The sequence below is a fragment of the Opisthorchis viverrini genome, assembly GCF_000715545.1.
Source record: "Opisthorchis viverrini unplaced genomic scaffold opera_v5_174, whole genome shotgun sequence".
Classification (NCBI taxonomy): domain Eukaryota; kingdom Metazoa; phylum Platyhelminthes; class Trematoda; order Opisthorchiida; family Opisthorchiidae; genus Opisthorchis; species Opisthorchis viverrini.
Window position 1 is genome coordinate 1,072,679 of NW_008751832.1, and position 15,480 is coordinate 1,088,158.

Below are 15,480 nucleotides of genomic sequence, written 5' to 3' on the forward strand. Positions count from 1 at the left end.
CCTTATGTTCTGCTTGGAACCAAATCGCACGAAATTAGCGAATATACACTCATTTGCCTGAGAAAATCATAAACGAGAGATTCAGCTGGGTTTCAGGTGAATCTCTCGAAAGAACCAAATTAGTTTGCAAATGAGTGTATATTCGCTAAGATACTCACTACCCTTGTGGATCGCTATGAAGAGGAACGGTGGGACGAACACATCCTCCTGTGTATGCTGGCTTAACGTGCGGCCGTACACGAATCGACAGGTTATGCGCCAGCATTGCTACGACTCAGCCACAACCCTCGACTACCTTCTGACGCAGACACGCCCGTGGCCCCGGCAGACCTCGTTGGCAGTGACGGGTACGTCCGATCGCCCCGCGAACGTCTGTTCGCTGCACTGCAAATCGCTCGCGAAAACATTTGACATGCTCAGCTTCACCAAAAGACTGTATACGACCGCAGGTCAAACAGACCTGTGTATGAAGTGGGTGACCATGTGTTCTTACATAACCCGGAAGCATCGCCCGGTGCACCCGCGAAATTCCGCCAAACGTGGCATGGCCCTTATGTTATTATCATGAAGAGACCAAACAATACATGTCATCCGTAACCCGTCTCAGCCACATACGGATGTGCAATGCGTACATTACAACCAGTTAAAACCATTCACCCAACATCGTAATGACGACCAGCCGTCAACCTCCTACTACCTGCCACCAGTCAGCCACACGGTTGAGATCACTACTTCTGACACAAACAAATTCTGAGCACTGAGGACAGCGCTCGGACTCGGGTTGGGGCAATGTAACGCAGTTGAAACTCGACTGTATTTGCATGCACGTCTACCACATGAGCTTATCTGTGTCTCTCCCCCTCTCTCTTCCTATTGCCGGTACCATGGTCGAACCGCCACGCGCTCCGGACAGGAAAGAGTAGCCGCTTGTACACCCCCTGACTGACCTTGACCTGGCTTTTGTACCCCCGACTTCCGGTTTCGGTTTCGGTTGAATACACGTGTGTTGTTGCCACACTCCGGTCCTCTTTCCTGTTCCACCCGACCTGTGCGCGTGTGTGCTGTGTATGCCGTGTGGATTCACTAATACCATATATGTGCACATTTCAGAACCGACGTGTGCCGTCACTTCCTCTCGAACGTCGAATACCGCTGACTTCCTGACATCCCACTCTACAATATCTGCCAGTGGCTTCGCCCATCGCCTCTATGAAAACGGTGTAATTTTTTTGGAGAAAGCCGATTTCTTCACGTGTTTTCTCACGCATCAAATTTGAAAATAGTCCCAAAACACGATAATCACGCCCACTACGTCCACGAAAACCAAAGTTGTTGCGGCTTCTCACAGCCTGGATGAGGAAAATTCCTCCATAGTTGCTGCAAATGTCCCACCAAGGCCAAGGAATTCGTCACAGCTAGTAGGTTTTTTGTTTATTCTATGGTCAGAATACGCTATATCTGGCTTAAGGCAAGGTTTGATCTCCACCGATACACCGAGCCACCAAATGTGCCGTTAGATGAAATATTGGGTCTGTGGTCGGAAGAAGGGGATAGCATAATAAGGTGTCACTGCTTTAGAGCCCTTGCACAAATTGAACAGATTGAAATGGCCTCGTGGATAACACGCTTGGTTGGAAAATATTAGAGGTATGGTGAACTACGGGTAAGCTAAAAGACTGGGTGTGGTAGTCGCGGTACCGTCATCACGACGCCCTACTTGAGTTCGTGGAGAGCCCCGTACATGAGAATCTTGGATAAAGTGTTTATGATTGTCAGTGTGGTAAGGATATTCTTGGATTCATCGGATGTCCACGGTGGTTAATTGCTGTCATTAACACGAGGCAATAAGACAGTCGTATCCACACTGGGACTCAAATCTGGGAAATGTCTTAAATGTCTAGAAAGCGCCTTGATGTGAGTTAGAATACCGTCCGAAATAACATGCAGTCGAAAATTGTCACAATTCCAACTACTTCAGTGAGACGAAATTGCGCGATTTCGAAAACGAAACTCGATATTCAGCGCAGATAATGAGTCTGCGGTCGATGCGAACTGGTGTGGGCATGTGATTATTAGGGATGTGCATTAGCTGGATCGCGCGCAACTTAGGTAGCTCGTGGCTTGCATAGGCACGAGATCAGTGATATCTTGTAATGGTGTTTGTTTGTTCGATGGAGCGACCTCAGAATGCAGCTGTAACAGTCCCAAGGAAAGCGTGGAACTTTGCAAAATTGGTTTCCTCTGAGGTTTCGTATAGCGTGTATTTATTGAGCTTGTGTTAGTATTGTTCTCTCCTATCAATGAGTTTTTCTATCACTGGGGGATTTCTCAAGATATATGGCACAGTCAGGGCTGGCTCAGACCGGAACCAGGCATCAGGCAAAAGTTGCGGTAATTAAATTTTCCATTCCTATATTGCAGAGGTGGATTATGAGGTTCGTCATTCGGAAGGAGCATTTTTTGAGGAGTGGGCATGCAGTTGAAGCGTGAGTTGTCAACCGTGCAGTCTTTCGCGACGTTGTAGACAGGGGGCGCGGAAGGAGCAAATATTTTACGGAAAGATATGGTGAGCGTTAAAAGCATTCGCACACGAAGCGGTGTCCGTCTTACTTAATTTCGTGGCCAATGAGATAATGAGACGGACGCTAAAATGTGTTCTGAACCAGGTTTTCAAATATCTGGCAAAAATCTCGTCGATATGGAGTATGCAGAGATCATTCCCATCCTCGGAGAAGAGGAAAAGCCGCGTGTGCTTATGGATGAAATCTCCAAATTCATCCTCTCCGTTAGTGCGCGCTTTGCACCCATAGGGCGTCACGTTATCATAATGATATTTTTTCCCAACAGGTGGGCGGCGTACCTTCAGGCATGATCATGTTACAGTCGGAATGAAGCGTACGTAGTTTCGTAGTTACAGGTGCGCTATGAAACTTATTAAAGCAGTGCCGTGCCAGCAATGCACTGAAATACTTCGGTTTCTAGACGGGCTTGTAATGGACGTCACTTTTGAGATGACTGGGCTGGGATGTGTAATTCTGTGAGGAAGGGGTTGCTTTCGGTTGGCCGAGGGAATCTTCAGAGATGGAACAAAGCCTATGTGAGATCGCGGGTTATTTTCCCGATCCCGTTGGGGGGGGGGGTAGTGTGATGCAGCGTTATATACACACTCGGAGTTGCATTAATTTTGATTTTAGTGCGCTAGTAGGTTTTTTGTTTATTCTATGGTCAGAATACGCTATATCTGGCTTAAGGCAAGGTTTGATCTCCACCGATACACCGAGCCACCAAATGTGCCGTTAGATGAAATATTGGGTCTGTGGTCGGAAGAAGGGGATAGCATAATAAGGTGTCACTGCTTTAGAGCCCTTGCACAAATTGAACAGATTGAAATGGCCTCGTGGATAACACGCTTGGTTGGAAAATATTAGAGGTATGGTGAACTACGGGTAAGCTAAAAGACTGGGTGTGGTAGTCGCGGTACCGTCATCACGACGCCCTACTTGAGTTCGTGGAGAGCCCCGTACATGAGAATCTTGGATAAAGTGTTTATGATTGTCAGTGTGGTAAGGATATTCTTGGATTCATCGGATGTCCACGGTGGTTAATTGCTGTCATTAACACGAGGCAATAAGACAGTCGTATCCACACTGGGACTCAAATCTGGGAAATGTCTTAAATGTCTAGAAAGCGCCTTGATGTGAGTTAGAATACCGTCCGAAATAACATGCAGTCGAAAATTGTCACAATTCCAACTACTTCAGTGAGACGAAATTGCGCGATTTCGAAAACGAAACTCGATATTCAGCGCAGATAATGAGTCTGCGGTCGATGCGAACTGGTGTGGGCATGTGATTATTAGGGATGTGCATTAGCTGGATCGCGCGCAACTTAGGTAGCTCGTGGCTTGCATAGGCACGAGATCAGTGATATCTTGTAATGGTGTTTGTTTGTTCGATGGAGCGACCTCAGAATGCAGCTGTAACAGTCCCAAGGAAAGCGTGGAACTTTGCAAAATTGGTTTCCTCTGAGGTTTCGTATAGCGTGTATTTATTGAGCTTGTGTTAGTATTGTTCTCTCCTATCAATGAGTTTTTCTATCACTGGGGGATTTCTCAAGATATATGGCACAGTCAGGGCTGGCTCAGACCGGAACCAGGCATCAGGCAAAAGTTGCGGTAATTAAATTTTCCATTCCTATATTGCAGAGGTGGATTATGAGGTTCGTCATTCGGAAGGAGCATTTTTTGAGGAGTGGGCATGCAGTTGAAGCGTGAGTTGTCAACCGTGCAGTCTTTCGCGACGTTGTAGACAGGGGGCGCGGAAGGAGCAAATATTTTACGGAAAGATATGGTGAGCGTTAAAAGCATTCGCACACGAAGCGGTGTCCGTCTTACTTAATTTCGTGGCCAATGAGATAATGAGACGGACGCTAAAATGTGTTCTGAACCAGGTTTTCAAATATCTGGCAAAAATCTCGTCGATATGGAGTATGCAGAGATCATTCCCATCCTCGGAGAAGAGGAAAAGCCGCGTGTGCTTATGGATGAAATCTCCAAATTCATCCTCTCCGTTAGTGCGCGCTTTGCACCCATAGGGCGTCACGTTATCATAATGATATTTTTTCCCAACAGGTGGGCGGCGTACCTTCAGGCATGATCATGTTACAGTCGGAATGAAGCGTACGTAGTTTCGTAGTTACAGGTGCGCTATGAAACTTATTAAAGCAGTGCCGTGCCAGCAATGCACTGAAATACTTCGGTTTCTAGACGGGCTTGTAATGGACGTCACTTTTGAGATGACTGGGCTGGGATGTGTAATTCTGTGAGGAAGGGGTTGCTTTCGGTTGGCCGAGGGAATCTTCAGAGATGGAACAAAGCCTATGTGAGATCGCGGGTATTTTCCCGATCCCGTTGGGGGGGGGGTAGTGTGATGCAGCGTTATATACACACTCGGAGTTGCATTAATTTTGATTTTAGTGCGACAGATGAGGTCAATGTACGAATCTGTAATGCTCGAGTCGCGTTTGCTTATTTGAACCACCTCTGTCGTCAAGGCGGTACGCTAATATCGAGTGACAGATGAGGTCAATGTACGAATCTGTAATGCTCGAGTCGCGTTTGCTTATTTGAACCACCTCTGTCGTCAAGGCGGTACGCTCGTGAATATCGAGTAGCGTGTATATCAGGCTGCAATACGAGCTGTTCTCTTGTGTGGCCGTAAAACCTAGCCTGTTTAAGAAGCGAAACCAAGGCGATTTCAGGTGGTCCACAACGGTTGTTTCAAAACCGTAGCTCGTGTTGGTTGGTTTCGGATAATCCGTGAGGTGAAATTTAGATAGCGATTTTTCGGTTGCGTACCGGGGACTTCCACTGAACAATGTCCTTGCAGTCTCCAGCTATAACATCGCCATTATCTTGAGCAGCTGGATCGCATCAGTTTCGGCTGTCTTACTAGCTCATGTATTCGGATATAGGCGACAGGATTTCAGAAGTGAAAATTGGTTGCGTTACATCGACGAGATCGATGAGATGGATGAAGCCCATAAAAGTGTTCCTTGTTGGTTAGATTGCTAATGTGGTTGAGTACGTCATGGTTACGAGGTATCGGTGAAAGGAAGGCCTTCGCTGCGGAGATATTTATTCGGAAATGCCAACTGACCGGTTACAGACCACTGAGCAAGGTAGCACCATTCTAATCTGCATCTTTGTTACAAAACCCGGACACAGATCTTCACCCGAACGAGTCTTCCTGGAGAGTCATTGCCTCCAATCATTCATCGGTCAAATAAAGCAAATGTTACAAAGTGGCCCCGCGAATTCCGCAACAGAATTCCATTTTTCAATCGACGCAAAGCAAAATTCTACGAACAACACATACTACTCGCGTGCCTCTTGATCAGTAGTATCACCTTTACATCGGTATCAGAGAGCAGAAATCGGATGAATTTGGGTTTTAGTGCTCTAAGCGAGCGGATTTGACATCAAGTACCCACACACTCTCTAGATCTTAGGGCTCAATTTTCCCCCACTTGATCTTACGAACACCTCTCTCTTCAACTTCGCCGCGCTAAATAATGCATATGGTTGCCGAATCCCGCCATCGAATTATCGATGCACACACAGCTCCCTCGTTATCGCTCAATGGACTAATTCAGTGAGTAGCCAGTATACTTTTATGACACTAGGTCCCCATGTTCAGCGGGGCACCGACGGAGAATTGGGGGAAAAGAGATTTCTTAAGCATTTAGCGTTTCAGCCGCTACAATTTCTGCCTAATGTTCTTTAAATAATATCGTGGAAGGTAGGTACGAGTCATGATCGATTATGCACTTTTTAGAAACCCTGTCGAGTGAAAACTGAGAACTGGATTGACTACACATTGTGTTTGTACCGGTGCAACCGGTAAATAGAAGCGTGATTCGTTAAGGGTGGTGGTGTATATTTTGGGGACGGGGCTGATAGGTGGACGCCTTATGGGTATGAAGGATCGCCGCTGGTCGTTGAATCGCTCTATTTTGTAAAGTTGGATATTATAGTCAGCTACGAGCATGTGTACGGGCCCGCCAGTTTCTACAGTCTGCCTCGGCAGGTGATATCGCGTACAGTTATGAATATGACGGCCAGTCGTGGGCCATTGGACTACGCCACTGGGCATGACCGAGGCCTCATACTCAGCTTAGACACAGGCCTAGCTATTACAATAAGTGGGTAATGTAGGCAATATCGACTACAGTTACGAGAAGATGTGCAACCGTCAACCCTTAGATTAGGATATCACGCGTATTTGGGGCCTCATTTTTATCGGCCCGCACAGATACTGGCCTGATTTTTACTTTAGGTAGCAGACACAAGCGAAGGCACGATTAGCTATGGATATGGCGGATTATCGTTGGAAGTTAGATTTGGACACTGCGTATAGTTGATGCCTAATAATCAGCGTCGCATATAGACACTGGCCTAGCAGTTTCCAAAAGTAGTCAAGGTGGGCGACATCGCGTACAGTTATGAGTATGAGGTCCGTCGTTCACCGTTAGATTAGATTTGTGGGTATAGTTTAGGTATAGTACTCATCGGTTCGAAAAAATACTGGCCTGATGTTTCTCGTAAGTAGCAAAGACAAGCGGCACCGTGAACAGTCACAAATATGACAGATCAGACTCGATAAAGTTACCGGTTAATCAACGCCGTACATGGACACAAACCTAGCATGCACGATGATTAGCCGGGCAAGGCGACATCTAGTACAGCAATGAGTATGACAGGGCATCAGTTTAGGCTCTTACGCATAGTTGGGGCCTTATTTTAATCGACCCGCATGGACGCTGGCCTGGTGTTTACCATGGGTAGCAAAGATAAGCGGTATCGCGTATAATTACGGGTATGACAGACCGTCGTTTGTCACTGGATTATGTTACTATGCATAGGTTGCTCTCAAAATCAGCGTCGCACATAGGTGCGGGTCTGGCAGTTACAATTATCATTCGAGATGAGTGACAACACGTAGAGTTATGACTATAAGGGGGTAGTCTTTGGTCATTGGATTAGGCTGTTGTGCATAGTTGAGGTCCCACAATCAGCGTCGCACATGGACACAGTTATGATAAGTGGTCGAGACAGGTGACAGCGGCTACCATTACCATAGCGACCGCTTTATAGTGGTCACCACCATTAGACTATCTTATCTACAGACTAGTTGTGCATATCTGGGAAAGAAGATCGTCCGCAGCTATGGCGCTAGCATTGACACCGCACAGTTCATGCTGTTGTCTGAATGTTGTACCTAATGGAATTTCAACTCCGTGGGAAAATGCGTTGCGGCCAGGTTCGCCAAAAGAAAACATTCCATTTATTAAATATGAGGAGCGTAGAGCAAACGAACGCCAACGACAGATCTACCAGGGTAAAATTTGCATTTGACTCAAAAAAACACCACAGAACACCAAAATATGTGATTTCCTGTTTTATCTCGCGTATACCGGTGAGAAAATACAAATCGGTGGTGGTCCGTGACCTGGAGCTTTTGCTCACTTGAGAAAAATGCCGCAAGCAACATGTTGCCGGAAGGTGCAAGCGGATTGGACTAAGTCCCCGCTATAGACGCAACTTCGGAAACCCTATAGTTTCGGTGAAAACAATTGGAACGTGCTTCTAGTCAGCGGCTGACGCTCGGTCTTCGCACAATGGAATTGAAAGTTCGACAGTTACGGCGGTCTCTGATGGGCTTAAACGGGTAGGCAATGTCACTCCAAGCCTTTGAGCCCGATTTAGTCATCCCGAGATGTTAGGAAAGCATTCCATCAGAATCTTCCAGCCGAGCGTATGATTGTATAAGTTGACGATGAAATTTGGCTAGCAGCAAAAGATATGAAAGTAGATAATACGTGGATTTTGGCTTGAGCACGTACCTAACAGAATGCTACATTTTTGCGCGAAAATTTCAATTTCACTGGCTAAGAACACTGTGCGGCCAAGGAGCTCCCGTCTCACCTGATGTGTTCGCCATAAGGATGAAAGAGCCCTCGTAAGTTTGGTCTCCTACCCGAGCCGGCTCATGCGTTGTCAACTCTACAACGGACAATATTCGCTTTTTATATCACCGCCCTTTTTCCGCGAACTCCCCACTAGCCGCAAACACCATTCATGCCTTTACTCTGACTGCAACATTATGATCATGCCTAAAGCTATACCACCCACTAATTGAGAATAGACAATATTATCATAATTATAAACTTGGCCAAGTCGATTGGAGTTGTGCGGTACCCCTGACTATATTGTGGGTGTTGGTAACCTGAGCTTCATTTGTTCTCAGATTCACCGGGATCGGGTTATGGCGTTGCTGCTTGCGCACGTTTTGTGTCAAGCAATGACTTTGGGAGACTCCAGCGTTGCTCCGGTAAAATTGGTGTCCTTTGCGAGGTAAGAACTCGCTGCCATCGCATTATTCGCTAGGGTTTATAAGCTACTTGGCTCCTCCGCGGGTATTCTTTGGACAAACTCAAAAAGAGTGAATTAATACACCAATAACTAGTCCGCCAGATTTTGTACCTTTGTGACCAACAATACTTCTTCCAGAACGAGAGGAAGCACGCAAAATTACCACACAACCCTGCCAACCTAGCACCTAGGAGCATCAAAGAAATGGACTTCTAAAATTGCTGGATGCATAGACCAGAGTTTATAAACGAACCAAAGATTCCTGTGCCACCTTTGGTTCCTAATCGGATACCCGACGGCGTATAGCTGGAAGCGATTCATGCAACCGTTAATAATCTTTCTACTCGAAGTGGTTCCCAGCGTTTGTTTTGTTGGTGGTCCAGACGGTTTTTGCTGTTAAAATCAATTACGTGGAGCGCTTCGTATGCTAACTTTCGCACAAACTCGGAGGGTTTATCATCGCGCCGATTACCGGTCACCTACAGGTTAACGAATTGACAAAAGCTCAAATGGTTGCCTTCCGTCAGATCAAAGCAGGCTTATGGCGACCGATTAACTCGTCTAAAAACAAACCCTAAGTCAAAGCCGACAAGAATCGCAGTGCTACATAAGCTTCGTCCCATTCTTGCTGATGGAGTTCTTTGTGCTGACGGATGGCCCCAGTTGTCCGGTCATGAGTTACCCTTGAGGCGGCCTTCTATCTTGTCCAATGAATATCCAGTTACTGATCTATCTAGTCGGTATTATCACAAAGCTGAAGGTCATTCTGGCGCTTCTCATATCCTGGACGCTATCAAGTAAAATGTCTGGGTAGTTTATGGGAGTGAGGCGGTGAAGCGTGCATTTCATTATTGTATGCAGTGAAGAGGGTGGTCATGAATCATATGAAGGCAAATGATGGCTCCGTTAATACCAGTGCGACCTGAAAAGGGTAGAAAATATTTCAAGCCTACGGGTTTTGATTGCTACGGACCATTTTCGGTAATGTGTGGTCGCAGCGTGGAGAATAGATGCAGTTGTATCCTTTAATGTATAGCTATCCGAGCTGTTAACCTCATATTGGCGCACTCATTGACTACCGTTTCCTTCATTTTGGTGTCAGTGGGATTTGTTGGTCGAAAAGGGGAGCCTTTGGATATTTACAGCGACAGTGGATATAACTTCGTTTGTTGCGTTAGGGAAATTAGAGCATGTCTCGCTTTGCAACCAAGCGAAAATCAACAGCCAACTATTGACCTGAGGTATCCAGTGACATTTCAACCCCCACTTGCTAACCATCCAGGAGGGGTGCGGCAGTGCGGTATATCAATTTTGTGCTCATCCGGGTATAGACTGTATCTGATGATTGTCTTACAAACTTTTTCGTCAATCGGAACGTATTCTAGATGATCGGCGTTTGACACTTCTTAGTTCAGGTTGCCATGACGCAAGGCTTTGACACCGGATCATTTCTCGCTACACGAAGCAAACACAGATATCCCATCAAGCTGCGAGCTGAAAGGGGGCTCACACGAATGCTTTCCATGTACCTCAATAGATTTGTATTAGAACAACCGGTTTTTTGCTCAGCGTGGTATCTGAGACCGCGCATGCTACGCTGAAAACGGCCTTTGTGACAGGAGTGGACTGGACCATTCAGGTATGTGGTCAAAGCTTCATGCCTACAGTCTGAGGCTCTCCTGATAATTTGCCTATTTGCTTACTGACAACCGGAGGAATTTCGACCAGCAGTGTTGTGTAGCTTTAAAACTGTCTCCCAGTTCGAGTGATCGCCTTCCCGTCCAACAATTTAAGCGGACCGCCCTTTTTATTCTTGGCATAATTGAGCTCCATTTCAGTTTGAAATAAACATTCGTAGTTTCCGTTTTCCCTGCTACGCGAATAGCATTTAACGCCTGTTATTCTATTTTCATACCAAAACTTCGGTCAGTCATATATTGTTTTTAAGCTGACTGTTGATTCACAACGGCTTTGCCTGCTTTTTGAGGTGATTATAATCCGCACAATGCTGTCACCTGCGAAACCTTCACAAGTGGAGTAAAACTTTCTAGGGCAAAATGTTACATTTTGTTGCGTATCTGCTCGAACCGAAAACTGTCCTAATCTACATCCACATTTTTGGAGCTTACCAAATTTCAGTGTTTACTCGGACAAATGCGACTCTGGCTGAAGTTCCTGTGCGATAACTTCCCAGTATCGCTGCGACCCCGGCATGCCTAAATGGGCTTAAATGTCTAAACTGATACCCCGAACTCAATTACCCGATTGCTTTAGCTCATCAGGGACACGTCACAACTTTCAAAAATTCAATTCCATTGTGCGAATACTGAGCCCCGCTTTTTAGGGTAAACTGCCGCGTGCCGAAAAGCGTTGAGGTTAGTAATTCTGTATCAATGTGACTACTCTTATTTTTTATGGTACTGTATACGCGCAAATATTCGTTCGGAGTTTTGCCAATGTGGTTGCTAACTTTATTGGCCGTTGCCCAAGAAATTGAAACATTGGATAAAACAATCTCCTCTTGCGTTTCTAGCAGTGTTGCGTCTCGATGGTCTATCTCGCCAGTGTAGTCTGCGCATCCGTGAAGTGCGCGAATCCAACTGCCGTGAACCGGTTATACAGGAGGCTAGTTTGAGGCTCTCAGCTGCGCCAAATGGCGTAAAATCTGTGATGTGCCGTCAAATTTTTTGTTTCATGCCTACAAGTGACGGATCAGTTTGTGATTTATAACCGAAATAATTTTAGGAACTAATACGCTGCTTATAAGGTTCCAGAAAACTCTTCAGCAACACGCGACTGGTTTCGACGGGAGACTCAGTTGGAACCCAGCTGAGTCTTTATTCATGAAACTTTTACCGAGGATTCAGCAGGGCTACAGGTGAAACGCCCACAGAAACCGAATTGATAATAAATGGGTGTGCTTTGCCCAATGCCTGCAATTTGGGCTTGAGTAATGCATGAAGTTGACAGAAACAAGGAAACGGTGGTTACCCGAATAGCTTTAAGAAGGGCGAAACCGGTCGTGAAACTTCGAAGAACTTCTATCAACCTTACAAGCAGTGTGTCTCATCTATGCTATGTATCGCGATATCTCAAGTATCGCGCCGGACGGAACATGAGGCAGCCCAATGTAGCAAACTCGGCTGCCTTAAAACATCATGAACGAAAGATTTAGGGTGGTTCAGGCGCCTCACAACTAAACGGGCGTGCAAATAAGTATTTTTCGACTAAATTATTCTCTCTATCTTTTTGTTGGCCCACCCGTATGCGTAGAGCTTTTGACGAATAAACTTCTCCTCGGATGATGCAAATGTGAACCGAAACCATAAACTGATTCAACACTTAACCATGCCCGTATTGAAAACTTTGTTCGCAAAGTTGTACCGAATTAAACAGGTGAACATATGCCCCACCCTTTGAATGTAAGGCGGGGCTCTGCAGCAATGACGGCAACTCAGTTCCAGAAAAAGCTGTTTACAATCGAACCGCTGTTAAAAAGCACAGACTTGTGAATGTAATTAGGCAGATGACACAGATCACGGGTCACTGGCATGAACAGGGGGGCGCCGGATTGTAAAGAAGTCGCTCTCAACAAAATTACAGCATATGTGCGCGATCAATAAAATCTGGCAGTTTAGCCAGCGCATTTTATTTCGAAGCCTCATGTGTCCTGAGCCCCCGCAAGGACTCTACTTTACCAACGAGTCCATGGCCATGTTTCCGAAGATGGTTAATTGGTCCACTTTGGACGGGCCCAGACGGTGACGCCAACATTATGATTTCCGGTACATTTGAGAATTACAAATGACACGTTAAATAAAATAAGTAAGAATAGAAAGCACGCAAAAAAGCACAACCATAAAACACGAAGAATTGGTCAAGCATAAAAACTACTGCCCTTAGGAAGGGATACTTTCGATGTTTGCCCATCGCGGTCTTAAATGTGCCCTAGGTTTTTGAACTAATTACCGTAATAGTCACAAGGCAAAGCGAGGGTAAGTTGGTTACATATCCCATTCTTATCTACAGTTAGGTAAACATGAAGCCTGTGTGATTTAACTCCAGAGGCAGCAGGTGCGTCTTCATTCCATTCAAAAGATTGTGGACGCAAAAATTACCGGCTCTTGATCCGCGCGGTCACAAACAGACAGACCACCTCGATATTGTAGTACAAAGTCGATTCATTTAAAGCGAATGACGATAACCTCAACAAACTTAGAGAGCTTTTCTGTTTGAACATACATCGTTGAACGCCATGTTATTTAAACTCTTTTTTCAAGGTAGCGCTGGCATTTTCCGCGGCCCGACGAGACTGTGCTTCAAGCCGACGGCGTTCAGCGAACAATGGCCAGGTGTTGGAACCTCCGTCAGTACCATGGTGCTGTAAAAATTCATTTCACTTGTCGGTGAATATTTTTTTCGGATATGGCATGCTGTCCAGCCAAGCGAAACGTAAAACTGTTAATTTTCAAGTGTTTGCAATGGAACAAACATGTGTACATATTTTTATTGCCAATTTTGATGTGTGTTACCGTAATGATGTACTAATCTCACTTGATGTATGGCAGTACGTACAAGTGCTATCATTCTGTGGCAATATTTTGTCACCGGCGTTGCGCGTGTATTGAACAGGGAAGTACATACCAGAGTAGCCCGAACAATCAACCGTTTACGCGTGGTTACATCAATATGAAGATATTTTCAGGATTCACATCTAGCGAGAGGAGGATTGTTACGTAGCACTGTCATGCTGTTTGTCCGTGTCTGACATGTGCACGCTTGAAAGGCCTTATCCCAACCCATGGACCGTAGCCAGCGCAACCGTGGTATACGTACTTTACCGCATGTAACGTTTAGCACCAAAAAATGTTACAGGGATGATCATTGGCTCTGAAAATGTTTTAATGGTTCTTATATGCCACTTACCATAGGGCCACGTCAACACCAACATCCATCCACGTGCGACAATTTCTCGCTAATTGTTGGCAGTGAAAAACATAGTTTTCAAGTATCTCTTGAAATGAATAAAAGACTACAGTATTTCTTATTATAATAGTGTAAGTAGAAGTTACTAACGAGTCTTGCAGGTAGATTGGTAGACCACAAAACTGTGCATATAAATGAATCCCATTCAACACGAGGCCGCATAAAGGTCTTCTGGAGGGCACTAGGTTCACGGATACACGGATTGATACACAGGATCGAGGCTTTTGTCCAAGTTTCCCGGGTCGGTTTTGTTCTTGTCGGTCAGTGGCTGTCGTTCACCTGAAAGGCACAAGTGAAAAAAGGGTGTAGCACTCTTCTTTATGTTCTCAGCGCGGGGCAGTATGCTCGCCAGCGCGAGGATTCGCATAAATAAATGTCTAATAGTGCTTTAAATTGGGTTCGAGAAGGAGCGTGTACAACCGTCGGAGGAAGGTCATTCCACGCAGCTACTACCCGAAATGAAAAAAAGTTTTGTCTAATGAATGTGTGTGCCCTGAGCTTGAAGATTTTCTTACTATGTCCCCGCCGGGTGTTTGCTGGGTCAACGGTAAAAAACCTGTTTGCCAAGCTTTGTTCAAACAAGGCGTAGGTAAGAATTAGGTCCCCTCGGAGGCGACGGCACTCCAGGGGAAAGAGATCAAGCATCGCGAGACGCATTTCGTAGTCCACGGACTTGAGGCCGGCAACAATTCTCGTGGCGGCCCGCTGGACACGCTCAATGAGGGTAACGTCTTTCGTACGTCCTGAGTAGACAACTTGGTTGGCGTACTCCAGGAGCGGTCTGACGTAGGCCCCAGAGAGTATTTGGAAGTCCATGCGAGTAACGCGGGAGAAGGTACGTCGGATCATCCGTAAAACGGCGAATGCCTTTTAGGCCGATTTCTCATGGCGTAGTGCGAAGGACAAGTTTGAGGAGACCCAGATGCCTAAACCTTTTTTGGCATCTATCCTCATGATGAAAAGGGACCAGAAAACATCATGAGGATAGATGCCAAAAAAGATTTAGGCATCTGGGTATCCTCAAACTTGTCCTTCGCACTACACCATGAGAAATCGGCCCAAAAGGCATTCGCCGTTTTACGGATGATCCGACGTACCTTCTCCCGTATTACTCGCATGGACTTCCAAATACCCTATGGGGCCTACGTCAGACCGCTCCTGGAGTACGCCAACAAAGTTGTCTACTCAGGACGTACGAAAGACGTTACCCTCATTGAGCGTGTCCAGCGGGCCGCCACGAGAATAGTTGCCGGCCTCAAGTCCGTGGACTACGAAACGCGTCGCGCGATGCTTGATCTCCTTCCCCTGGCGTACCGTCCGAGGGGACCTAATTCTTACTTACGCCCTGTTTGAACAAAGCTTGGCAAACAGGTTTTTTACCGTTGACCCAGCAAACACCCGGCGGGGACATAGTAAGAAAATCTTCAAGCTCAGGGCACACACATCCGTTAGACAAAACTTTTTTTCATTTCGGGTAGTAGCTGCCTGGAATGACCTTCCTCCGACGGTTGCCCACGCTCCTTCTCGAACTCAATTTAAAGCACTATTAGACATTTATTTAT